Source organism: Anabrus simplex, chromosome 2, assembly GCF_040414725.1.
Source record: "Anabrus simplex isolate iqAnaSimp1 chromosome 2, ASM4041472v1, whole genome shotgun sequence".
Classification (NCBI taxonomy): domain Eukaryota; kingdom Metazoa; phylum Arthropoda; class Insecta; order Orthoptera; family Tettigoniidae; genus Anabrus; species Anabrus simplex.
In genome coordinates this window covers 130075043-130101423 of record NC_090266.1, presented here as the reverse complement: position 1 = coordinate 130101423, position 26381 = coordinate 130075043, and the positions used below count along the sequence as shown (strand labels likewise).

General features: G+C 39.5%; 1 pseudogene; it reads right to left on the bottom strand.

Annotated features, from left to right (window-relative positions):
• LOC136862700 (RAB6A-GEF complex partner protein 2-like) overlaps positions 1–26381 on the bottom strand; it is a 231439-nt pseudogene that overhangs the window by 149533 nt on the left and 55525 nt on the right.

The window sequence follows — 26381 nt, the reverse complement described above, 5'->3', positions numbered from 1 at the left end:
GCCCTGGTATTTTTGTAAATTCTTGTCTTTCTTTGATTTGTTCTCTCTGCCTACACTGAACTGACATTATGTTCATCGTATTATGGGTTCCTTGATTTGTCATTAAAGTTGATGAAGAATTATACAGTAGTGCTCAGAAGTATTTTGTGGATAGTATTTTTTTCAAAATTCTTTTAAGAAAACAGTTTAAATTACATAACATTAGTTAACAACGTAAACACATTGGAATTAGTGTTAAATAACTCTTATTTAAGCACAACTATCTTCCATTTTAAGAAATAAATTTCATTAATAAAAAGTATATTGTGCCCATTTACATCTCGTAGACAGCTTTCAAAATGGCGCCGAGTGAAGGTATGGCCCATCTGATCTATAAGATGCAAGGAATAGATATCTAATGCGATATTATTGAAGGCCATACACGTCACGGAACGGTCAAATACTGAAGGCACTACGGACAGTGGACTGTCAAGTGAATTGTTTTACGAAAAAAATATAAGACAACAGATTGTTAAAAAAAACTCTATCTTAAAAATTTTCATCGGAGAGTGAAGACGCAATTGGCGAACGCGCTACATAATTTGAAGAAGACGGAAAGATTTAGTAGAGGTACTTGAGAAAAAGGGATCGTCGTAGTAAAAGAAACGACATAATTCACCAGCCGACGAAGAAGAGCTGATAAAAAAATATAAAAATAAGCAAGATACGACGAAATAAGCGTGGGAGGATCTCGACAGCAACTGAGCTACATTCTACAAGGAAGAAGCAAGTGAAACCTAGGAGAAAGATTCTCTTACGGGAAGAGGACTACCTTGATCTTGTTTCAAGAGAAGAAGAACAATTTTTCGACATTTGCAGGAAGCAGCCTATATAGATATATATACGCAGAAATTAAACCCGATGAAATTAAATTCACCTCTGAGAGCAGCAAAAAGAAATAACAATTGAGGAATTATTATCGTCGAATGGAACATACCATGGCTATTTACTGCTCTGAAATCTGCATTTTTGTTGCTAACAGAAGTAGCATGATGATGGCTTGCTAAATACGCATGATGGACCAAGCTGGGCAGCAGTACATCCTTACCGGAAGACCAACCAATGATGAGGAAGGCAATGGGAAACCAGACGACCAACCCATGATAAGGAAGGCAATGGGAAACCAGACGACCAACCCATGATGAGGAAGGCAGTGGGAAACCAGTCGACCAACCCATGATGAGGAGGCCAAGGACCTACCAGACGACCAACCCATGACCTGACCGCAGAGCCAACTACATCCGAGTGGAGGCGGAACAGCTGACCAGATGTAACGATAAGCGAGCTAAGTCATTTAAATTATTTAATTACATAGTTTTTGGTTCGTGTACACTGGTGCTTTTGGCATGTGCCGATAAGTTGGTTATAGAAACCGTGGAATTTAAAGTGCAAGTGAATAATGAAAGTGATGTGTGAGATATTTAAGTCCATAGTAATACGATTAAGCAGTGTAGAATAAGATTCTTGTATGTTACATATATATATACATCACCGCATATTGGTCAGAATAACTCGTGAGTAACTACAAGTTGAAAGAAGTGTCTTTAATAACAGCTGATAGTAATGACACATTGAGGAATTGCAATGAATTCATATTGGTTATGCTATATGTCTACGTCACGTTTGGTATGCGCGATGGTAATGAATGCATAGAATCTTGTACTCTTTGTTTCGCAATAAGTGCATTGAACTCAGCTTTAGGGTTATGATAAATAGTGATATTGAAATGCGTTTATAAGAAAGGAATTGTGGCATTTTGACATGGTAAAGTGAATATAATCGCGACATGTTGTTATGGAGGCTATGATAATTAAGATGTTAAGTGAATGTGGAAATATGGTTACAATAGTGGTAACTCGACGAAGTATGATGTTGTATATGAAATGCGAAGGTTTATTAATGTATTACGTATAGGCCAAGGAGTGCCTGCAGCTTAGGATATGCCATGCCACACTTATTATAGGGAAGGAATTATGTGAAAGGATACAGGTACGTGAAATTGACCACACCGCGGAGATGAGCTAAACCAAGGTATGGATGGAATTCATTGAAGTAGAATTGAATTTATGACAGGATTATATGTCAATTGTAGATGCTTTCTTCCAATTACGAGAATATTGTGATATGTTTTATGATGGTGATCTTGACCAAATGCATTCATGATACCTATAAATGCGGTAATATATTCCCAAGTACAAATACATATTATTTACATTACAACTGCGCATATGAATTCAGTAACTTGCCTAAACGAGAAATGTTATGGAATATAACAGAGAGAGGGCACATTGAGCCTCAAATGCGTGTGTATGTCGACCAAATATTTATGTTGAAGTTAGATAGATAGCTTATTTATCTTGAGACGGAGTTTGTTGGAATTTACATTCTTTCAATGAGTTAAGGTTAGGGAAAATTGTGGCCTCATTTCCGTGCTGGTGACTGGTGGCGAGTAGACGTTTGGCTATCGGCTCTAGCATTCTTTTCAGTGTCGTCAGCGCACAGGATCAGTTTGGTGTGTGTCTTCTCTTGTGTTGTATCGGTTCTGCATTGGGAGCGGTGAGAGGTTGTGAGTATTCTATGTGTTAAATTCCCACCTCACTCCGAACCTCATGGCGGAGTTGAGTGGGTGTCTCGGTATGGAGGAGGAAGCCATTGAAGTGGATAAAAGAGAATTCTCGATAGAAAACACATCGGTGATTCCTGCACCTAACGAACCTAATAGTAACATTGCTCCATCTAACAATGTTGATTTATTTTCCTGTAAAACTGAAACCCAGACATATGGTGATACACATACGGGCCCCTTTTTGGTATTCGTGGAGGCACTGGATGCCAGTAAGAAATTGGGAAGCATTCATCCCATGGCGTTAGGAAAACTCTTTTATGATAGAAAATTTGAGGGTGTTACTCAAATAGCTAGACGTGGTCGACAGAGGATACAGACTGAATTTCAGAATAGACAAAAAGCTAATCAATTCCTCACCAACCCGGTCCTAAAAGAAAAACAGCTGAAAGCATTTATTCCTTCCGCGGCTTTATATAAGATAGGTGTGATCCGTGGTGTTGATAAGGATTTGTCAGTGGAGGAAATATGTAAGGTGGCTGAATCGACCGCCCCCATTGTGGGAGCTCAGCGCATGAAACGCCGCTCTACTCAGGATGGGAAGGTTGTTTATATTTCAACAGGCACCATTAAACTAACTTTTCAAAGTCAGTCCCTGCCCAATTTAATTTCAATATATCGAGTACGTACTCAAGTGGAACCATTTGTTTTTCAACCCATGATCTGCCGGCGCTGTCAAAGATACGGACACACCAGAAAAAATTGTAGGGCAAAAAACCCGCGCTGCGCCAATTGCGCCCAGGAACATGAATCAACCGAATGTTAGACCTCGACCAGACTTTGTCTCAACTGTTCAGGGGATCATTCAGTAGGATCGCTACAGTGTCCGGAACATAAACGACAACAGGAAATGAAAAAAACACAGGCCTTAGAAGGAGTGACTTTCTCCTCAGATTCTTTTTTCACACCGAACAATAATAGATTCCGGCCGCTTTTGGCTCTACAACACTTCCCTCCCCTCCAGCATGCTCCGCAGGTTTTTCATCCTCCACTGCCCCGAAAACGTAAATTTACAGCGGTAGTCTCTTTGTCCCCCCTCGATACGATTGGTCGCCTGGCTACGATCTCCAAGGATATCGTTCAATCCTTAAAATGCCTCACTCGGGCACAACATCCACTTCCCCTATATCCTCAGTATCCGGAACTAAAGTACCGAATCCTCCCAGGCAGGTTGATTCAGCTGGAACCTCTAAACAAGGGCTCTCCCGGGATTCAAACAAGTTAGCGGAAGCCATTTCCATTATGTCTGACAAACTATCAGCGCATGCAAGTGCACCCCCTAACCTTGCCAACTGGCCCAAAATGTTACTCACACTGCAGGAGGAATTACTGGCTCTATTCAATCCCTTAACTTCATCTGTTTCCCACAATGAGAATTCTTCAATGGAACGCACATAGTATCATCGCTAAACGACACAAATTATTTTTACTACCAATGGATTCTCATAAACCTCACATCATTTTCTTGAGTGAAACATGGTTGGCATTGAATAAACGTTTTGCTATACCCCATTATACAGGTCTACGTCATGACAATTTTGGTTATTGTATTTTAGTGTCAAACACCTTACAATTTTCACCGGTAGCCTTACCTTATAGCATACCTGGTACACAGGTGGTTGCGATAGTTGTGGAAAACATATATTATATTTCTATATATTGTCCCCCACATATCCAAGGCACATATGATAATTGATCTACCTTTTTTTCGCAGCTCCCTCAACCATTTATCATAGGGGGCGACTTCAACGGGCACCACCAAAGTTGGGGATGCGAAGTTTCGTGCCCCAAAGGCAATAAAATAGCTAAAATAGCTAAAATAGCGTCTTTACTCCATTTACGTATTTTGAATGACGGCACCCCTACGCGGATTTCCGCCCCTCTAACAAATAAGAGTGCGGTTGACTTAACTCTGTGTTCAAGTACTTTGGCACACCGCATGGACTGGGAGGTCATACAGGACACGCACGCCAGTGACCTTTTCCCTATCCTAATTGGATTGGCTGATAGCCTGACAGCAACATTTAGCCCGGTCAAATCGAGTAGACGAATGCGCCATTTCAATACTTCCCATTTTCAACAGTTTCTAATCCACAAATTTTCGGGTTTAAATGATCAACAGATGTCTTATACATTTTTTACTGAAACTATCACTGAATATTTAAATCTCTACCACCCGCTACAACCGCATTTCCGGCCCAAATCCATTACCTATGCACGCTAGTGGGACGTGGATTGTGCAGATTTAATTTCACGTCGGAAAACGGCTCTGCGTTCCTTTCGACGTTTGGGCACACTACAATCGTATTTACATTATAATGTACTTGTAGCGTAATCCACCAAGGTATTCAATGAAAAACGCCGCCTAGCTTGGAAGACTTTCATTGCCTCCCTCAATCGACAGTCGACATCCAAAAAAAATATGGCGAGCAATTGCAGGATTATCAAACCGGCTCTTTAATACTCCATCGAAGACCCACTACAATATGGAGGCCTTGGAACAATTTTTCCATCAACTCACGGCGGATTTTGTGACCCCAAAATTTAACTTCACTGTTCCCGGTGACGCTAACCAATTTGCGTCACTCACGAACCCCATTGATGCTCAAGAATTAACTCAGGTAATCCAAACTTCACATAATTCGACACCAGGCCAGGATGAGATATCGTACTCCAAATTACAACAACTTCCCCTGTCGGCTCGTCAGCATTTATTAATGATTTTCAATAACTGCCTCCAGATGGCTCGAACCCCTGACACTTGGAATGCATTTTACCTCGTACCTTTATTGAAACCAGGTAGGAACCCTGTGCTACCTGACAGTTACAGGGGAATTTACCTGGGGCAATGCCTCAGAAAAATTTTCCAAAAAATCCTTCTGGAAAGCCTTAAATGGTCTCTCGATTTTTATAATTTGTGGCCAAGATTTCAATTCGCCTTTCTTCCGGGACGTTCTGCATCGGATGCTATTAACCTTTTGGTCACCGACATCGTTTTGGCACGATGTCGGAAGGAACCGTTGTTGGCCATTTTTTTAAATATTCGTGGCGCTTATGATCATGTGGATCTTCACCTACTTTGCCAAAAATTGCTCAATTATAAATTTCCTCCCCACTTCATTAACTTGCTATTGAACATGCTGCTGCATCGATCCCTTCAACTGAAATATTTCCCACAAATACCCGCACGTACGACTTCTCTCGGGCTCCCTCGAGGGGATATTTTAAGTCCGATTTTATTCACAATATATTCCATGTCCCTAGAAAAAATTATTACGCGCAGGGCCCGTATGATCCAATTTGCTGACGATCTGGTAATTTATTTCAGCCTCCCGTCACTTGACGACATTTATTCGTCATTAAATATTACCCTTAACGAATTTGGCCATTGGCTTCTGGCGCATAATTTTGAAGTATCCTTAGATAAATGCCGTGCAGTGATTTTTTCCGGGGCTCGGCGTACGGCTCATCCACCAATCCGCTTCCAAGGCTCCACAATACCGATAGTCCAGTCTACTAAATACCTAGGTACTTACCTTGACAGAAAGTTACTTTGGCACGCCCAGGTTAACTACCTGGTAGGCAAGTTGCTGCCCAAAAAACACTATTTCTTGCATTATGACAGCGGTCTTGGGGAGCTGATCCCACTATGTTACTTCTCTTATATCGAAATATTATTCGTTCCTCATTGGAGTATGGCTCGGGGTTTCTCGACATGGCGGCTAAGCAAAAACTTACCAAATTAGACTCGATTCAGGTCCAGTTTATTAAATTGTGTTTAGGGGTCTTACCAGCATCACCAAACAATGCTACTCTAGTTGAGGCGGCGGAATTTCCATTGACTTTGCGGAGAAAAGTTATAACCACCAAGTTTCTGCTGCGGAAGTTCTCCTTAAACTCCCACCCGCTGCTACCTAAATTAGAATTACTAGTTTGCTATTTTCAAGAGAAAGGTACTCCGCTACACCGTTGCCCAGCATTAGCATGGGCTTATCATCAATTCAGTTCTCTTCGTAATTCTATATTGCGTAGCCCGTCCTCAGCACATTCCCTTATCCCGTTCCAGGCTAACTATCACGTTCCCGATATGATATTGCCTACGTCTGGTAGTGACCCACTTGTTGGCCCGGCCCGGACACAAAGTGCTAGAAAATATCTCCATCGAAGTCTGTCTCCAGACGTTCACTCATTAGCTCCAATCTTCTATACTGATGGATCCAAAATTTCCCACCCCCCTGGAGTGGGGGCGGCTTTTTGCTCCCTGGATTTAAACATCTCTAAACAATTTGTCATTCCCCATGAGTCTTCTGTATTTATGGCGGAAGCGTTCGCTCTCCGTCAAGCTCTACTGTACTTTAAATATTCCCAGCTCACTACAGCAATTATTGCTTCTGATTCATTGAGTGTGCTACGCGCCATACAGAATCCCCGGTCCCGATCACATTGGTACGTTCAAAATATTCGTAAAATATGTTTCGATCTTCATCTACGAGACAAACGGCTTACCTTAATTTGGATTCCGGATCATTCAAACATAGCGGGTAATGACTTGGCGGACCGCTTAGCTCAGGCAGCCGCACTCGGTCAGGGATGTTGCCGTTCATGGAATTTTGGAGTAGCTGTCTCTCCCACATACGCCTGCTTTGGCAGACTGAATGGAGTGATCCCGCATGTCGTACAGGTCGCCACTTGTATTCGCTACTCCCGACTGTCCCGCGCTCTCCGTGGTTTCTGAAACACCCCTCTACTAGACGTCAGATTACTACTATTATTCGTATGCGCCTTAACCATATGTATACTCCGGATTACTTATTCCGCATGAAATTGGTCAAGTCTAACCTTTGCAATTGTCGTACGTCGGTGGCTACGATCAATCATATTTTATTTCAATGTCCGTTATTAGAAGTTAGCAGGCGTTTATGGCTACAACCTTGTTTTCGAAAACACTTCGCGTTACCCACGAAATTGACGTGTTGGATATTAGATCCTACTCCATCTTCGGTAGCTGCTCTATCCAATTTCCTATTTGACAACAAAATATTCCTGTAGTTTTTGTCCCTTCCCCTACTCCTTATGTGTTGACCCGGTTCTGTACGTGATTTGTAGAAGTCGCCAAGTACCGGTCGCTCTGGCGTGAAGCCTAGTAGTACCTTGTGTCCCTGTGTTTTTTTCCTGTGTGTAGGATTTGTAGGTTCCTTCTCTACTCAACGTAACTTTAGCATTCCAGTTTCCACATTCTCTATCCTTTGGCTTTGTTTTTAAGATACGTGGCTGGGTATACCGCTCCCAAGCAAAGCCCATCAAATAACCTAGACAAGACAAGACAAGACAAGGTTAGGGAAATGATAGGCTAGGAGCCAGATTTAACAGGCACTAGGGAGAAATGCCTTAGTCCATAAGTCGTTAGTCATGCGCAACATAGAAGAAAGATCAAATAAATGAGTTCAGATTTATGATTTGCAACGTATAATTTAAATATTATTTATAATTTAAATATAATTGAGATATATAGTTTGAAGTTATAATTCAGAATTATTTTCAAGCTTAGATCTATTTGTTGATCTTACATTCACTTCAGATTAACTGTACGTCTATTCAGATCTATTTAGCCTAGGTTTATAATGAAACTAAGCAATCTTAACAACATAATGATATTGGTGTCGTCTCAAGGACTTGATTTCAAGGAGGACCGTAGAAGTCCAGTGATTAATTGTAAATATTAGTATCCGATTTTGAATTCATGACGGAACTGATGTACATAACTTAACATTATATTTATTTTCTTTTTCTACGAGCCAGCGCTGACTCTGAACTATACCTGTAAATAATACCAGACCAAATACTACCCCAAATCAGATTACATTTCATAGGGCATCTGTTTATTCAATAAATACTATTATTGTGCTTTTCTGTAATTTGGTGTGTTATGAATTCTTTCATCTTGACATAGTTGATAAGTTAGTTGGTAAGATATGTGAACTAACGAATGGGTAGATACCTGATTTGAATATATTGAGTTCTCACGTCGTTGGTACCTTAGTTAGGAGAAGTAATTGATTGATATTATGTCTATATCAAACGACCGCAGATAAGTTTACCATGGACCGCCATTCTCTTCGACGTCATGTAAAGCGAAACCTAGTGTAACATCTCCAGATTTTACTCGACAATCGGATACCCTGAGAAGAAATTGAGCTGTTGGGAAAAATGTCCGGTCAACGACCGTGTTCATTTTAATTGGCGCCCAGACGTGGAGCCAGAAGAGAAAGACACCGTGGGAACGTGTTCAATATTGTAAACAGAATAATACATCAACACACAAACAAATTGTCAGATGCTGAAATATAAATTTAGTACTTAGTTACATATCCATGAGCACTGATAACTGCAACACATCTCCATGGCATAGAATCGAAAAACTTCTGCAGAAGTACAGATGAAAGATTGGTCCATTCCTCTTATAAAGCAGCAAAGAAGTGACCCTTATTTCAGCAATACATACAACATAAACATAGGACCAATTTCTCAGAGACATATTCAATGGGGTTCAAGCTCAGTCAATCCAAAACTTTTTTATTTGAAAACAAATGTCACATGGCAGAGGATAATTTTCTTGTTGAAATATCCTATTTTGAGGCATATTCTTCCTTCCATGTGCTATCATGTCCCACCCTACAATGTCACAATACATAAAACAGTCTAATATCCATTCTATTTGTAAGACAGGACCAAATCCATGGCTAGAAAACCCACCCCATCCCATGGTGCTGCCTCGTTCATGTTTAATGTTTGGTACTTTGTATGTATATTGTTTTTCTGGTTTCCTGATTGGCAAATATACCTGATACCACCAAAACAGATGAGGCTATATTTACTTTCATCACTCCATAACATCTTCAACCAACGTTTACTCTTCCGTGTGACATACTTCTCTGCAAACTCTAATTCAGCATTTCTATTTATTTATTTATTTTTGGACTGATCAGTGGTTTTATTGCAAGCTGTCTACTTTTTACATCAGCACCTGCTCAATGGTGCTTTACAGTGAAAAACATACTCAGGAGCTAAGTGCTACCCACTTTTTCTATCCTTCCGAATGGTAGTTTTTCAAGGCTGACCTGAAATGTGTTTGTTGTGTACACTTTCTTGTTATTGTTGCAATCAATTTTATTCACTTACCACCGAGTGAGATGGCCACATGGTTAGGGGTGCGCAGCTGTGAGCTTGCATTCGAGAGATAGTGAGTTTGAACCCCATTGTCGGCAGCACTGATGATGGTTCTCCGTGGTTTCCCATTTTCACACCACGCACATGCTGAGGCTGTACCTTAATTAAGGCCAAGGCCGCTTCCTTCCCACTCATTGCCCTTTCCTTTCCTATCTTTACCATAAGACCTATCTGTCGATGCAACGTAAAGCAACTTGTTAAAAACTTACTTACCAGTTGTTGAGAAATCCTGAACTCCCTAGCAATATCAGATTGGGATTTCTCCACTTTTAATGCATTTATGGCAGCCTGTTTTAGATCTACAGAATATTCCTTCTATATTCCCATTTAATTGTATGATATTGTATTTGGAATATTTCACAAAATACTTAATGAGTCAACATAAAATATGCTTCTATGGATACTAGTTAAACATAACTGGATCTTAGGTACGCGGCAATGGTAACATGCTGCTACACACTGCATGACTCAACTGGGACCCCTGCCCTGCTGTGTCTACATGCAAACAGTGCTGATAACACACAATAAATAGCTACAAAATACTTTTGAACACTTCTATACCTAAAAATACTTACAAGACCTATTTTCTCCAGTGGTGAGGCGAAGATCGCAAAAAAGGATTCTCGGTCTAGTTGAAAACACGATGCGACCACTCTCTCCTCTACAAAGCGCAAAACATGTATCTGAAATGAATCATTCCATTACATAGAAGAGGTAAACAGACACATTGTATTAAATATGATGTTTGAATGGATATGAAAGATTAGTGCAATGAATGAGAAATCACTAATTATTAATACTGACAATTAGTCAAATAGTACTATCAGAGAGTCTTCATAAAAAAACATAAGCAAGAACATATTCTTTTACATCCTCAGAAGTTCAGATAGACATAGATAGGCAGTTCTAAGCAAATGCCACATCCAAACCTGGACATTGGTGAACAAGTCAAAGGCCCCAGCTAAGCCGGAAAACACCGACCAGTCATTCGGAGCCAGAGTTTACATGTGTAGAATGATCAGTTCCTTTCAGCTCCTTTTTAAAATTATTTGTTTTGTGTCACACTGGCAAAGACAGGTCTTATGGAGACGATGGGATAGGAAAGAACTAGGAATGGGAGGTAAACGACTATGGCCTTAATTAAGGTATACCCCCAGCATTTGCCTGCTGTGAAAATTGGAAACCACGGAAAACCACCTTTAGGGCTACCAACAGTGGGGTTAAAACCTATCATCTCCTGAATGCAAGCTGACAGCTACGTGATTAAAACCTTACAGTCACTCGCTTTGTCTTTCCACTCCTTCTCACATCGAAAGGACGTGGGCAACCTATCCAAGTAGTGAACAGGTCCAAAGATCACCAATAGAGCATGTCAAAAATGTCAAAAACATATCAGATGTAAGGCTTTTCAGGCATTTTGCTCTATCAACAAGCGTTTCGTCTTAAGTTTGACACTAGCCTCGTCAGAATGGGATGTGTCAGACCCTACCCACTGAAGCTGGGGTGCATGCAGGTGAAGTTATCAGAAGCCCTTATAAGAGGCACAGTCTGATAACTGCATACAGGAGTGGGTGTGGCCTTAATTAAGGTGTGAAAATGGGAAACCACAGAAAACCTCCTTCAGGGCTGCTGATAGTGGGGTTCGAACCCATCATCTCCCTTTTGGGAGTTCACAGCTGTGCGCTCCTAACCATACGGCCAACTCACCTGGTATAGATTGAGATAAAACCAAGTGCAGGAAAATTCTGAATATGTATACTTTAATACTGGTAAGTTCAATGCAAAATGGATTAAGCAGTTCTTGTATTTATTCAATTCAAACAGAATGGCAAGCAGAGAAAACATTAAAATCTATGGAGATTGTCTCCACACAGTATATATTATCAACACACTCAAAATTGTGACAAAAAACAAAACAAATGCTCATATACTCACTATACAGTTTCTTGATAATAAGTAATTGAAATTGTCAAACATATTCGTAATAACCAGTCCCCTATGGATCGGACAAGGCAACTAAGAACGAGATAATGTCATTCAAGTGTGTTCTCTAACCACCAATAGTTTTGGATCTGCTGAAACACTTCTTCATCCTAGTCAGCTTTCTAATTGCCCCATAGAATATCTTCAGCAATCTCCTCCCGGCTTAGAGTTGGGTAGCCTGGGTCACCGTCTTTGATGGTTAATCATTCTTCATTATCACTCTCACTGATATTATCACCAGCCTACTTTAAGGTTTCACATAAGTCAGAGGTTTTAAAACCTCTAAAATTGTATTCTGGTTCCTTTCTATTCAATAATTTTTTTACAGCCATTACCTAATGTTTATGTCCTCGGACACTCCTGGCGCTAAAAGCCATACGCCATTTCATTACCTAGTATTGTATCGATTTGTTTCTGGACTTTTCCATAACTCAAAGCATTGGGGCCATACACTTCACAAATCTGGCAATGAATCTCTGCCAGCAAATACGTACTGTCAAGAACTGGATAACTGACCCTATCTCAACAGGTGATGGGGTGCTCCATCATCTTAATAAGATTCACTTACACACTATGATATCACAGTACCAATGTAGCAAAAAGTGTGTGTTTGTGCACAAGGGATGCCAGCAGTCAGTGCGGAAGCGTGAAAGAACGAATGCATGGAATTTTAAAAGATATGGACAGCCAGTTCTCAGTTAACAAATAGCCTTCGTATTTGCCAAATTATGTTCACTAAATCTAAAGTACACAGAATCATGGTCTGCTAAATCGAAAGTTTACAGCACCTTTCAAATACAAACAGTTTACCCACATCATCATGATAGTTCAGGACTTAATATTAGATGCAAAGCTAATGATGAAGGACAACAGTTCCAGTTGAACAGAAAGCCAAGTCCCCGAACTAGATTTTGTTGAGTCTACGAACAGTCTCCACTTTACAGTTTTAGGTTCGTAATCACATGTCTCCACTTTATAGTTTTAGGTTCGTAGGTTCGTAAGCACCATTGGTTTAGTATCTCATGCCTGCAAAATTTTAACACGTATTATTTACAGAAGAATGGAAAAACAAGTTGAATTTGAGTTGGGAGAAGATCAATTTGGCTTCAGAAGAAATGTAGGAACACGTGAAGCAATCCTGACTTTAAGTCTGATCTTAGAGGATCGAATCAAGAAGGACAAGCCCACGTACATGGCATTCGTAGATCTAGAAAAGGCATTCGATAATGTTGATTGGACCAAGCTATTTAAGATTCTGAAGATGATAGGGATCAGATACTGAGAACGAATTATCTATAATCTGTATAAAAATCAGTCTGCAGTGATAAGAAACGAGGGCTTTGAAAAAGAAGCAGCAATCCAGAAAGGAGTGAGGCAAGGCTGCAGTTTGTCCCCTCTCCTTTTCAATGTTTACACAGAACAGGCAGTAAAGGAAATCAAAGAGAAATTTGGAAAGGGAATCACAGTCCAAGGAGAGGAAATCAAAACCTTGAGATTTGCCGATGATATTGTTATTTTATCTGAGACTGCAGAAGATTTTGAGAAGTTGCTGAATGGTATGGATGAAGTTTTGGGTAAGGAGTACAAGTTAAAAATAAATAAGTCCAAAACAAAAGTAATGGAGTGCAGTCGAACGAAGGCAGGTGATGCAGGAATTATTAGATTAGGAAATGAAGTCTTAAACGAAATAGATGAATATTGTTACTTGGGTAGTAAAATAACTAATGATGGCAGAAGTAAGGAGGACATAAAGTGCAGACTAGCACAAGGAAGCAAGAGCTTTCTTAAGAAAAGAAATTTGCTCACTTCAAACATTGATATCGGAATTAGAAAGATGTTTTTGAAGACTTTCGTGTGGAGTGTGGCATTGTATGGAAGTGAAACATGGACGATAACTAGCCCAGAAAGAAAGAGAATAGAAGCTTTTGAAATGTGGTGTTACAGAAGAATGCTGAAGGTGAGATGGATAGATCGAATCACGAATGAAGAGATACTGAATCGAATTGGTGAGAGGAGATCGATTTGGCTAAATTTGATGAGAAGAAGAGATAGAATGATAGGACACATCTTAAGACACCCAGGACTTGTTCAGTTGGTTTTTGAAGGAAGTGTAGTTGGTAAGAACGGTAGGGGTAGACCAAGGTATGAATATGACAAGCAGATTAGAGCAGATGTAGGATGCAATAGTTACGTAGAAATGAAAAGGTTAGCACAGGATAGGGTGGCATGGACAGCTGCATCAAACCAGTCTATGGGCTGATGACTCAAACAACAACAACAACAACAACAACAACAACAATCACATATATACTTGAGAATCAAGTGAGTGGTTCATGGCATGTAGCTGTTAGCTTGCATTCGGGACATAGTGAGTTCGAACCCTACTGTTGGCAGCCCAGTTGGTTTCCCATTTTCACACCAGGCTGTACGTTAATTAAGCCCATGGTCGCGTCCTGTCCCAATCCTAGCCCAGTTACATGAAATTGTCGCAGAAAGACTTCTAAAAGTCAGTGCAATGTAAAACAAATAGCAAAGAAAGAAAAAAATACATGAGAGTGCATATATAGCTACAGTAGATTTAGAATGTAAAATAAAAGCTCTAGTTAGCTGTCATTAAAGAAACACTCCTCAGTATCATGCTGGAGGGGATTCCAGTCTTCCATTGCAGAAACCGAAAAGTTCAGTCTGATTCATAAGATGATAGAAAAAAAAAAAATAGATTATCATGGCCCTCATCTCACAAACAAAAATTTAATGCTAGGTTAATGGAATAGTATATACAGGAGCCCTCATTGTCAGTACTTCACCGTGTGCTTTGATTTGACTTGTTTTTCTTTTCAATTTTCTGTTGTATAACACAACAGTTCGATGAATGAATTCTGTGATCCATACCACATAATGAATCACTCACACCAAGTAGCTGATATGAGGGGTCTATTTACCATCTTAGCCTTTGACAATAAAGTCAAAATGTACTAACTCATAAGATTGTTGAACTAATGGAGTAAAAAACTGGCAACATTTCTATCACCAACAAGTTCTTTCAACATTGCTAGAAATTTGATCTCCTGGATGCTGTTTGCGTGCTGAGTAAGACCTAGAGACATATCACTCTTCAGACAATCACAAACTGTTTCTGTAAGATATGTTTCAAACTTGAGTCTAAACAGGAACAGTTTGGAGTTCCAGATTTAGCAGATGATATACAACTGATGACAATGTGCCATTTTGAGAATGAATGAATGAATGAATGAATGAATGAATGAATCAATCAATCAATCAATCAATCAATCAATCAATCAATCAATCAATCAATCAATCAATCAATCACTATCGATCTGCTTTAAGGCAGTCACCCTAGTTGCAGGTTCCCTATCTGTTGCTTTTCTAGACTTTTCTTAAATGATTGCAAAGAAATTGGAACTTTATTGAACATCTCCATTGGTAAGTTATTCCAATACCTAGCTCCTCTTCCTACAAATGAACTCTTGACATAGCAGATCAAGGAACAAATGCATTATAGAGTCTTCTGATGACAAAAATAACCCAGAACTACAGGCACAAGAACCCACTTCTCAAGCAGCATCATCATCCTTCTCCACCTTTCCCCTTATCCAGCTTCTGTAGGCTCAGGACATTTATGGCACTTCTCCATCTTCCTCTCTCCTTCCACCATTCCTCTTCCATCATTTTGTCCCAGTCCAGGTTTAATCCTCTTGCACTCTTTTTAATGAATCGATCCACTCTGTTCTAGATCTCCCTTAGTCTCTGTCTCCCTCAAACATCTCCATCATCTGTTTTGGTATTCTTTTCACCTTCATCCTCTTTACATATCCAAATAATCTTAGTTTACTTCTATCAATTCTCTCATTTAAGTTTTCCATTCCAACCTCGTTTCTGAATCTGTCTTTCTTCTCATACTTCTTAGATATTTCATTACCCTGGCTTGAATGCTACTCCCTTCCCTACTTGTCACTGTTCAGGTCTCAGCCAAGTAAGTCATAATACATTTTGTACACTATCTCTTTACATTTCATCGGTACTTCCTTATTCCATACAAGGTTTCTTGCACCCTTGCCCTGTTGCACCCTCTTCTTAATCTACACCTCAAGCCTTGCATTCTGCAATGATGAAATTGTCAACATTTTCAAGACTTTGACCACCATTTTTCACAATGCCCTTCCCTTGTTTATTCCCTCTTGATATCACCATGGTCTTGTTTTTCTCTGCACTGATTTTCATACCATACCGTTCAACTTTCTTGTTCAGTGCATCAAGTTGTACTTCTTATCTGTTCATTCCCCAGACCACAATATCGTGTGCAAATAGCAATAACCTCATATCCCTATTCCCATATGCTTCTGTTGTCTCCTTTAAAATTTCGTCCATAACCATTAGGAACAAAAGAGGTGACAACACACTCCCCTGTCTTAGTCCAGTTTCATTTATAAACCATTCCGTCTTTCCAACTGGAGTCTGTACGCCGTTGACGCAGTTGTTGTAGAGTGCTTGCAACATTTCTACGGTTTGTGTACCCAGTCTCTTTTTGACCATGGTTTCCCAAACCTTTTCCCTGTAACTTAAATATCTAAGCTTTACTTGGGTATTCTTGTACACAGAAACGGTAATAAAAACGAAAAAAATTGGATGTGCATTGGACTAGACAAAAGAATGACTGAATGGGTTGCTATATTTCTAGAAAATAGATCTCAGAGAATTAGAGTAGGTGAAGCTTTATCGGACCCTGTAATAATTAAGAGGGGAATTCCTCAAGGCAGTATTATTGGACCTTTATGTTTACTAATATATATATAAATGATATGAGTAAAGAAGTGGAATCAGAGGTAAGGCTTTTTGCGGATGATGTTATTCTGTATAGAATAAGAAATAAGTTACATGATTGCGAGCAACTGCAACATGGCCTCGATAATGTTGTGAGATGGACAGCAGGCAATGGTATGATGATTAAAGGGGGTTAAAAGTCAGGCTCTGAGTTTCACAAATAGGAAAAGTCCTCTCAGTTTTAATTACTGCGTTGATGGTGTGAAAGTTCCTATTGGGGATCATTGTATCAAGGTGTTAATATAAGGAAAGATCTTCATTGGGGTAATCACATAAATGGGATTGTAAATAAATGGTACAGATCTCTGCACATGGTTATGAGGGTGTTTAGGGGTTGTAGTAAGTATTTAAAGGAGAGGGCATATAAGTCTCTGGTAAGACCCCAACTAGAGTATGGTTCCAGTGTATCGGACCCTCACCAGGATTACTTGATTCAAGAACTGGAAGAAATCCAAAGAATAGCAGCTTGATTTGTTCTGGGTGATTTCTGTCAAAAGAGTAGCATTACAAAAATGTTGCAAAAGTTTGGGCTGGGAAGAATTGGGAGAAAGAATACGAGTGGTATGTATTAAATAACACTAGAACATGTCTTAGTTCAGTTTCATTCATAAACCATTCCGTCTTTCCAACCGGAGTCTGTACGCTGTTGACGCAGTTGTTGTAGAGTGCTTGCACCATTTCTATGGTTTGTGTACCCAGTCTCTTTTTCACCATGGTTTCCCAAACCATGGTACAGTAGGGTTCACAGTAAAGTCCTAACTTTTAAGATTGTATTGTACTGAATAGGTGGGAGAACAATATAAACATTCTAGTTTCATTTAATACAAATACTTTCAATACGGACACAAAAATGAATTTTAACACATGTAATAAGTGGTATGTGATACAAATTCTTATAATTTTATTAAATACCACCTATTCAGTACATAATATTAGATCTTCAATACGGACAAAGAATGAAATTTATAACCAGCAATAAGTGGTATGTTCCGAGCTGTCAGCGGAGAGATGGCATGGAATGACATTATTAGACGAATAAGTTTGAGTGGCGTCTTTAAAAGTAGGAAAGATCACAATATGAAGATAAAGTTGGAATTCAGGAGGACAAATTGGGGGAAATATTCATTTATAGAAAGGAGAGTTAGGGATTGGAATAACTTACCAAGGGAGATGTTCAATAAATTTCCAATTTCTTTGAAATCTTAACTGATAGGGAATCTGCCACCTGGGCGACTGCCCTAAATGCACATCAGTATTGACTGATTGATTGAACACTATCGTATGCCTTTGTTAGCTCTATGAATGTCATGACAAGATCCTCTCCATATTCAAATTCCTTTTATTAATTACCTCATGCTGAAGATTGGGTCCTCTGTGTATCTTCCATTTCTAAAGCCATACTGTTCCTATTGCAACTCACCTTTTACCTTTCTTCTCATTCTCCTTTCTAATATCTTTCACAGGATTTTTGCCACTACTGTAGTGATAAGAGTGTGATTCTTCTATAGTTATGACTAAAGCCTGGATTGTATGTAATATAAAAATGAGAAATATGTAGCTAAAAGGGACAATATATGAAGTTAAATATGTAGTAAATAAAAAATATGTAACTTAAATATCTGAGCTTTTTTGGATATGCCCGCCCCGTGGTGTAGGGGTAGCGCGCATGCCTCTTACCCGGAGGACCCGGGTTCGATTCCTGGGCAGGTCAGGGATTTTTACCTGGACCTGAGGGCTGGTTCCAGGTCCACTCAGCCTACGTGATTAGAATTGAGGAGCTATCTGACGGCGAGATAGCGGCCCCCGTCCAGAAATCCAAGAATAACGGCCGAGAGGATTTGTTGTGCTGACCACACGACACCACGTAACCTGCAGGCCTTCGGGATGAGCAGCGGTCACTTGGTAGGCCAAGGCCCTTCAAGGGCTGTAGAGCCATGGGGTTTTGTTCGGTTTGGTTTTATTTGATGTATTCTTGTGCACAGAAACAGTAACAAAACCGAATAAAGTTAAAAGTGCAGACATTATTTCATCGCTGTTCGGGAAAAGGTCATATCTCATAATGCCCCTCCTATCCATTATTTTCCTTAAGACTGGTCTCGCCTCCCAGCCACATATGGATATGCAGTCCATGGTGACAATTTTAGTTTGTGTTCATTTTCGTATGTTAACGTGTAAAGGAAAGTGAACCTTAAGTACATTATACTCTAAGAGTGCATATTTAAGTCATGCAAACATACATTCCTAAAGTGTGGTACAGTAAGGTTCATTTCCCTTTGCACATAAGCATACGAAAATGAACACGAGCATCGTTCAGATCAACTGCACATTCATATGCAGCTGGGAGGCGTGACCAATCTTAAGGAAGAGCTTTGGGAGTGTTATAACCTTTTGCCCAAACAGCGACGATTTAATCTCTAATTTTCATTTGGAGAGGCAATTAATAAATAAATCAATATTTTCACAAAAATTTCTGCAGTCATCGAATGCCTTCTGTCTGTTAGGACGTCCTTATATATAGAAAAAGAACTTTCATCTTCACATGAAGTCACTGGTGTGTATTTCAAATGAGGAATGGGACTGGTAGATACGTTCCCATTTTCAGGGAGCTGCACAGACTCACTGATAAGTACAGTATTTGACATACATTCGAAGAAATAATTGTATCCTGGGTTTTTTCCAATACATCATTTCATTTTAGTGAAACACACTCACTGATTGCTCGCGGAACACCACTCAATTTACTGATTGCATCTTCCACTATAGACATGGAGGGGCAATCCAGAAGTCTCCAGATTTCTAAGGCTGTTCTGAATCCAACTAAAATGGCTTGTGATGTACGCAATCGACGAAGACACCTTCGAATATTGAAACGCACTCATACACTCATGCACAGACGCTGCATTTTCAGGAGGAAATGTTTCCACCACTGATTTCCCTGCTTCAAAAATTTCATTAAAGAAGTTCACAGCTTCTATCCACGTTCCGCATTTGGTAATCACAGGCTATGAAGTTAAGGCACATCTGGTAACAATTTCTTGTAGCACTGCACGCAATAGGGAGACTGGCGGAAAACGTTTCTTGTTGCTGATACTAAACCCTCCACTTCAGGAAACTGTTCCCTTATGGTCTCAGCTACTCAATGTAATCCATGTGCCAAACATGTTAAGTGGACCACACTGGGATAAAACAAAGAAAACGCAACCGCAGCACTTAGCATATAGGATACAGCATCTGAGCAGAGCACAAACACTTCTTCTTCATTAATCCCTAGCACTTAAAGCCCATTGTTAATGAATCGTGAAATTGCAGCATGATTTGTCTGTTCCAGTGGTTTGCAGCAAATTAACCCTTCGGGGTCCAATTTAACATTAGGCAAGTATGGGAAGGAAAAACTCACATCGTAAGTAAAAAGGTGAATATTTACATTTAAAATATGACCTGAAAATTTATTCATTATCAGGCAAATTAACCACATTATCAGGGATATGTTTTCAAACTATTGTACTTCCGGAAGTATTTGTTCAGGTGTAGTCCTGGGTTCACTGGAGAGGTCTCACAAAAGAAGGATGTCTCCTTTCTGCCTCCTCTCGTTTTCTTGTCGGAACACATGGAACAGTCCTTGGTTATTTTGTCCTCACGAGCATTTATGATATGTAGCTTCCCGTTCAGTTGAAATTCGTCATCACATCTGCTCTGTAGGCCGCATTTATGGGCATATTTTGTTCCTAACGTCCCCAATAAGCCCCATGATAACTAGGTGTCTTAAAGTCTTGTGATTTACCTCGGGCTTACTGTATATTTTGCATTTTGTTGCATGTTATATAGGTGAAAACTGTTCACCAAAGCTACCTCCAGCACCCAGAAGTACAACTTCCTCCACCACTTCAGGATTTTCACTACAAAAACGTAAGATGAGCAGCAGTGATGAGCACGATCGACCCCTCCCACCTGCTACATTACTGCTTTCTTGAACTATCTTCCACCTCAATTTCCTCCTCCTCCTCCTCACTCGAATTATCATTCTCAGATTCGGGAATACTAATCTCGCTACCAGAATCCATGAACAAATCATCATCAATATCGCCACTATCACATAACTGTTCGTAAATATCGTTAGATACCATACTGCGGCTGGTGGACGCCATGTTGATAATGAATGTAAACACAGCAGTGACAGTGAGGAACTATCTCCAAAGAAAATACAATTCAGCTTAAAGAAATATTAGCTGATGGTAGCAGGTAACAGAGAAATGCCAAGGTTGTATACTGCGTAGAGCTTGGCACCATTTCTACTCCAGCAAACGAAATATATAAGCTTAAAGTTATGTCAGACTAGATCCGACATAGGACCGGAACTAAAAATTAACAATGTTGGACTGAGCCCGACATTGGACTCCAAAGTGTTAAGTAAGACTTACATGGAGCCTCTGGATTCAATTTACTTTCTAGGACATTTGCAATGAAACGACCAAAGTCATCAGTCGATTCGTCAATCGCAACCCATACATATGAATTGTCAAGTTCAGCTCTAATCGTTCCCAACGTGTCAATGCAGCGGGAGTTCAAATTGTTTTTCCGGAGTATTGATTCATCTGGAATACTGAAGTTGCAATATTTGCGTAGGAATCATTGAAACTTTGGCACTCTAATTTTATACCATGGTATGTCTGCAGCAGCCAATGCCATGCACAAATCTCTATTAAATTCACTGATAGAAGAAGAAGAAAAAGAAGAAGAAGGAGAAGAAGTTTCAGCGCCCCTTGTGTAAGAAGAACTTGTTTCTTCGATGGAGCACATTTTATATTTCTCATACGAAGATCAATTTTTAAATGCTGTTCTAATTGTGACTTCATGGAGCACCGAATACGTTTGTCACACACTCTGCATAGCACAATTTTACCATTACTCATCAAGTGAAAGCCAATCCTTTAACTTTGATGCTAGTTTGGATGGGACTGGTACCATAGAGATTTGCTAACTATGACTCAGAATGTGGTTTGAGCAAGTGTTTTCTTTCTCAGGTTGTTTTTGCCAAGCAGTCAACCCAGCCACAGGGTAACTTTCAATTTGTGTCTTCCTCCGTAGTAGCAGCGGCATGTCATTGACCCACCCTTCACACTGTATCGTTTCTTCTTAAGTGATGTATAAACCATCAACATAGTTAAGGGATGTGATCCATTTCTTTTTTTTTTTTTTTGAAATCGGCTTTACATGCAATAAATATCATTTTTGGTCCGTATTGATGATATTTGATTGAAATAATAACATTAAGTTATTTAATAGACCACCTAATCAATACAAAATCGTCTTGGATGATTTACATAAATTTGTTAGGTAATAGTGGTACATGTTTCGCCTTCCCTGAAGGCATCATCAGCCATAGTCTTAACCTTAAATTAAAAATAAGCGTCTAAATAACATGTAGTAATGAAATGAATTTTAAAATCTTGAAGAGATTTGAAGTAAAATAACATTAAAAATAACAATGATGGTTTGATAATACAATGTGATGAGATATAATAGTGGAAGTATTAACAAAATTAACATTAGAAGGCTGCTAAAATAAGTACAATGGATAAAACAACAGATTGTTATACAACAAGTAGTAAGATTGCATAAAAGTAAAGTTGATAGTCTGGCGGTTATAATTAGACGATGGCGAAAAATCGTATATAATCAAGGTAAAGAAGAGAGAATAAGTCAAAGTTAGTCGAGAGATCCGAAGTTAATCATGATCTTGAAGATAAAAGACGAAAGTCAGATGCATATGGTGAAGTTGTAGAACACGCTGAGGATATGAAGTTGGTGAATAGAAGTTGAAGAACAGTTTCAAATAGGATCACTATGGACCATCTCAAAATTTGAAGTGATGTTCAAATGTTGCAAATTGTGAGTTTGTAGATATTCTAGTTGAAAAAGTATATAAAAGTGACAAAACTTCAGTTATAACACACGTAGCAAGAAGTCTACTGTTGCAAATACTTCTAACTCATAATGTTACAAGCTATCTTTGTCACCGTCAAATGATTCCACTTTTATATGACCAGGCCGCAGACAGCCGTGAACACTCCTCGGCCACTGTTCCGTTAAATATACACACTGCTCATTCCAATCAGTGCCTCAGGGTAGGGATTGAATAGCTCGAATGCTATGATGAGGCAGTTTGTTACGTACCAGTTGTATCAGAAAATTTATGAACCAGAGGAATGGCATGCTTAAGAAGAAAGTTATTTAACTCCCCAGCTACTTCCCGCCAATATTCAGACAGGCTGTTATACTCGGTACGACCGGGCGAGTTGGCCGTGCGGTTAGGGGTGCGCAGCTGTGAGTTTGCATCCAGGACTAGTGGGTGTGAAAACCACTGTCGACAGCCCTGAAGATGGTTTTCCGTGGTCTCCCATTTTCACACTAGGCTGGGGCTATACCGTAATTAGCACCAGGGCCCTTCCTTTCAGCTCCTAGCCCTTTCCTGTCCCATCGTCGCCATAATACCTACCTGTGTCGGTGCGACGTAAAGCAGATTAAAAAAAAAAAAAATACTCGGTATACAACAGTAATCCCATCTATCGGGCACGACTGGCAACAGAAGACACAAAGCACATTACAACAAACAATGATCAATGTAATGTTATTGTTATTCAATGTTATGAGCTTTCTGTATTGTAGTCCTTCACATTTAGTTTTCTTTCGACTCTATGATAATAGGGCGCCTTATAAAATTATCTCTAGCGTAGACTGTAGTTCCTTAATCCCCGACTTTGCATAACGATTTTCTTTAAATTCTGTTTACCCATTTTCTCATGACTTGGCGCTGATGTGGACTTAACAACTAAAATCCAAATTCATGAATATCCCTGTTATCATAACTGGTACGGTAAAATGTATAAGACATAAATGATTGGAAATTTAATACAAAATAACCTTAGTAATGTAGCATTTGTCGATAGGACCACATAAGTGTTACATACTATCCACTTCATATCCGTATCGACTATATGATCCAATTAATTGAAGGAACAAGAATCCACCTTATCGATACTTTCACTTTTATTTAGCCTTAGGCTATTTCAATAGACATTAAATTGAAAGTTCAGAACATGTTTCGAATGCATTGCATTCATCATCAGCTGCTTACATTTGGCAAAAGTAAAATTAGCTAAGAACAGTCTCATAATTTTCTTAAAACCTTAAAAACAAGTGTTAGTAGTGCGTGTGTGAATGGATGTGGGGGGGGGGGGGGGTGGAGCGGGGGGGGGGGGTGGAGCGGGGGGGGGTGCATTGAAGGCGATTGTTAGTTAAACTATGACTTATTATTAAAAATCTTAATGTTAAAAACACTGATGGACTAAAATATAGTTCACTATAAGTCTTGTGAATTTTCCATAAGTTCGTTGATTACTGAAGAACTTGTATGCACTATGTGAAATATTTCTGTTGAGCTATTGGTAAAAAGTTTCCTTAAGAAGGCATCCGGTGTTTTCACGTCTCTTATCTCCTGTTGGGTGGAGAGGTGTGGCTTGTTCCAGGATTCAGGTGTTTATAAACTGACATGCAATCAGTGCAAGGCCACATACATAGGGCAATCTGGACGTAACTTCACAATAAGGTACTTAGAACACGTCAATGCGGAGAAACATAAAAGATTCTCTGCAATGGGAGTACACATGAGTGAAACAGGCCATAGATTCACAGACATTAAACAAGACCTAGTAATTCTCAATAGGCTAAACAAGGGAAGGTTAATGAACAGTCTAGAAAATATTCATATACTTCTAGACAAGTCATTTAATAAGGACAAGAATTTGAATGAAGTAAACGAACAGTGAAACCCCTTATTTGAATGCATATTGAGATATATTGAGTTATTACAAAGGAAGCAAACACGCCCAGCGCACACTTCAAGCAATCACAAGGCCGACACGTCACAAGCAGAAACCTCCTCCCCGCCCGATATAGCAAATGACGACACGTCCGCATTTCCCCTCCCTCCTAACCAGGCTAACTCATGAACTACAGCACACAGTTACAATACAAGGTTGAAGGTAGCCGGATTAAACCCACTCCCGTAGTACGGGAAGTTAAACTAACACGCAAGACAAGGGTAAGTTCATACTTTCATACTTTCCAACACTCAAAGACTTATTATCCGTTACGTTTTTCAAACTCCAACTAATAGCCGCATTTTTCCTGCCGGTTACAGGTCGTGATACAGATGATCCAACTTTTTTCAATTCAAACTGTTCCGGGGTATCTGTGGAACAGCAGAGGTGAAAGAAGGTGCTGGGATGAATAGGTCTCAACTTACGAAATTAAAGTTAATATAAAATTTAACAAAGGTTATATTTTCTTTTCGAGATCAAGAAATAACAAGTATAACAGGAACTCAGTTGTATATCAACAAATTAAGAATGTACAATTACAATTTGTTAATGGTTTTGGGCTTCGAGCCCCCAGACACACAATCCTTGAGCAATGAGCCCAACTTTACTTATGTATAAGGTTCAACAAAGGGGCAGAAAACCCCAATCAAACCAAGGAGCACTAGCTCCCAATTACCCAGTAAAGCCTCCTCAAGGCACACTGAAAATCTACTTTTAAGAAAGAAAGAAAGAGCAAAAACCGCTCTCAAAGTTCAAGCCCATCAAAGACCACACCAAACTCCACCTTCAAGCTGCCCTCCAGGCACGCAAGAACAGGGGTAATAATACCCAATCTACTGAGGCCTATTAAGTAAAGAAACCGGTCATAACATGGCCCAAAATTCTGAGTTGAATGGAGCTGTAACTTGCACTCCTAATACACCTTTTTAAAACCTATTTGGCTCTTAGGCCGCTTATGCAAGGGCTAATCCCATACTACGGAGGTGACACGATAGGAAAATTAATTACATTATGAAGTGAAGAAAAACAGTTATGAAAACGTAGTCACCTCAAAAATAATATGAGACGGAGCTCGAGAGGGTTAGGCACTCTCTATCCCGATTTGTAGTTAAAGAGACGGAATTTATACCAAGTATCTTTTACATTTTAAAGGAAGGTTACATAATAAAAGTTTCGAACCTGCCCCGAGGATTAAACTGCTGAGCTAGCAAACAAAGAAGTTATTAAAAGGCCATTACCTGATGGATGAACTGCCGCCTGAAGAAAGGGGCGCTTCCCGCCCCCTGTTATATAATCACACTAGGAAAGATGTTACTGAAGTGGCGAGGAGACCAGAAAATCAGCAGTTTATATACCCTCGCGGAAAATTCGAGACGTTTCATGAATGATTACAACCAGCCCACAAAATTTTATTGGATAACAGCAAAAACTAATACACCAGACGAAGAAGAAACACCTTATTGGTGGAAAATTAATTACAGAAATTCCTGATTGGCTACATTCAAAACAGGCGGAAAGAAACGATTATATTGCCAACTCTCAAACCACAGAACAAAATTTAGCAAAAACAAACTTATGAATGTTAAATTTCTTCCGGACAGTTCATTCCTTTACACCAGAGAGCGTTATCAGTTTTGGTAGAGACATCTGTTAGAGAATGTTCAAAGTTCTTGCTATGGAGCAGACAAACACGAATCGAAATTGACATAGTTCAGAACACTTCAAAATTTACAGTACAGACATCTTCTGAGAAACTTTAGAATTAACATGGTTGTTAAAGTTCAGGC